Here is a 2,500-nt window from a genome sequence, read left to right as displayed (position 1 = left end):
ACTATTTTTCAGAAAATGGCAAAAGCACTTCAAAAATTCTGATCAAAAAAGACATCACATAATGATCTTTTAACTTTAGGTTAGAGTAACTTCGTCAAAAATGGTCATAATGAGATTTTTAAAAAAGCATTTTAAAGGTTGAAATCTCTACTTTCAAAATCAGTAATGATATTTCAATTTAACTGATCTTTGACGGAGCTATACGGACACAAATGGATATTTGTCAAATCTAAAACATATCGTATAATTTTGTACACACTTTACAAAGGTCTATGGCGTGAGGTAAAAATTACACGAAATGCGGTTTGCAACAGTCGAAAGAATGAATCTTTACCTTCAATTTCCTTTTTTATTGATTGTTGTACGATTTTTTTCCACCGAGTTATTGAACGTTAAAGTAGAAGTGATCACTTTTACTTCATCGTTCAATAATCCGGTGAAAAAAAATCGTACAATGTTTAATAAAAAAAGAAATTAAAGGTAAAGATTCACTCTTTCGACTGCTATAAACCGCATTTTCGTGTAATTGTTACCTCACGCCATAGACCTTTGTAAATTTTGTAAAAAATTTTTAGATTTGACGAATATCCATTTGTGTCCGTATAATTCCGTAAAATATCAGTCATAATGAAATTTCAATTATAGATTTCGAAAGTAAAGACTTCAACCTTTAAAATCCTTTTTTAATTTTCTGTCTGCGATGATTTTTTATTGAATTATGGTGTTCTGAATGTTGCTCAATTTTTAGCGTGTTTGAAAGTGTTTCCTAGATTTTGTTGAGTAGCGTATATTTAAAATAGATGATTACAGATAATAGATGATTTTTTGAGTTTACGTAAGTTTTTGTAATTTTTACATATAGAAAATTACGAGCTGAAAAAAATAAAAAACTTTCTTTTCACTTTGTAAGTTTATAATGTGCCCAAAAAAATTTGAGAAAATTTTCGACTATTGTGAAAGCTTTAAGCTTTTCCTACAAAATCATTTTTTTTTTAAATATTTCTAAGATTTTTTGTAACATTATTAAACATTATTTATGTAACATATAATTTTATATGTAACATATAAAATAAAACTTACAAGCAAGTGTTTGCCTTTTCTGCATTTGTATAAATTATGCCCTTGTTTCCAGATAGTAGCGGTTCTATATTATGTTTTCCGCCTAATGTTTCAGTTAATTCTCTATAATTAAATTGTATAATAATTGAGTACATACAAATATATATATATATATATATATATGAGCCATTTTTTTAAAAGTGGTATAAGTTCAATTTAAAAAAAATGAATTAGTGTCAGTATTAACGGTTTCGCTAGGTTTTAGCAGCTCATAATACATCACTCTGATCCCACCAAACACAGAGCATTGTCTTTCATCCATAGCGATTTGGCCTTGCAGTCGATGTCGATGGTTCGCCTGGAGTTACCCATGATCTTTTACGCTTAGAATTCTCAAAATATATCCACTTTTCATCACCAGTTACAATTCGATGGAGAAATGACTTTCTTTTGTACCTGGCGACCAGCATTTCGCAAGTAGTTTTTCGGTTTTCCTGCTGTCTTTCATTCAGTTCATGTGGAACCCATTTTCCCATCTTCTGGATGTTTCCCATGGATTTCAAACGTATGGAGACGGCTTCTCGTGTCACATTCAATTGATCCGTGAGTTGTTGTTGAGTTTGAGCGTCATCCTCATCCAACAATGCTTGCAATTCGCTGTCTTCTAAACTTTTTCGGTGGTTTTCCACGTTCTTCGTTTCTCACGTCAAAATCGCCACTTTTGTATTTTTTAAACCACTCAAAGCACTGTGATTTACCAAGAGCATGCTCACCGTAAGCTTCGACAAGCATTCGATGCGATTCTGTAGCAGTTTTCTTCAAATGGTAACAGAAAATCAATGCCGTCCGCAAATCGTAGTTTCCAGGCACAAAATTCGACATGTTCAACGCTATTACAAACCATATTGTTATATGAAACTTTTATTGTTGTGAATTGAAAATCTTTGTCAGATGTCAGAACAAGGAAATGGCGTCAATGACGTAGTCTGACGGCAACTACGTTGACAGCTATGGCCATCTATTGGTAAATTCCGGTTTCATATTTACATACCTGGTACCTCACTTTTGAATTGATTTTGTACTTCAAAAAAGCATTTACAAAACATTAAGTTTTTCAATTTTAATGGGACAAATTTTGAATATTAATAGTAGTTTTTAATAGCTTTTGTTACAAACAAATGCAATAAAAAAGAAACATTGTAAACAATATAAGCATTTATATATAGCATTGCTCTGAATCGATGATAACAATATACGTTAATTCTCAACAATTTCTAAATCCACACATTGTTAATGTCCATATAAACAATAAACATTCATGGTTCGCTTTATATTTGAAATTAAGTTGAAACATGCTTTAAACAATGATTAGAACCAGCTTTGAAGCCTTTTACAGCGAAAAAATAATTTTTCCCTATGTCCGTGTTTTGCTATGTTTCGA

Source organism: Trachymyrmex cornetzi, unplaced genomic scaffold, assembly GCF_001594075.2.
Source record: "Trachymyrmex cornetzi isolate Tcor2-1 unplaced genomic scaffold, Tcor1.1 scaffold88, whole genome shotgun sequence".
In the NCBI taxonomy this organism is placed as follows: Eukaryota; Metazoa; Arthropoda; class Insecta; order Hymenoptera; family Formicidae; genus Trachymyrmex; species Trachymyrmex cornetzi.
This window is presented reverse-complemented; position numbering follows the sequence as displayed.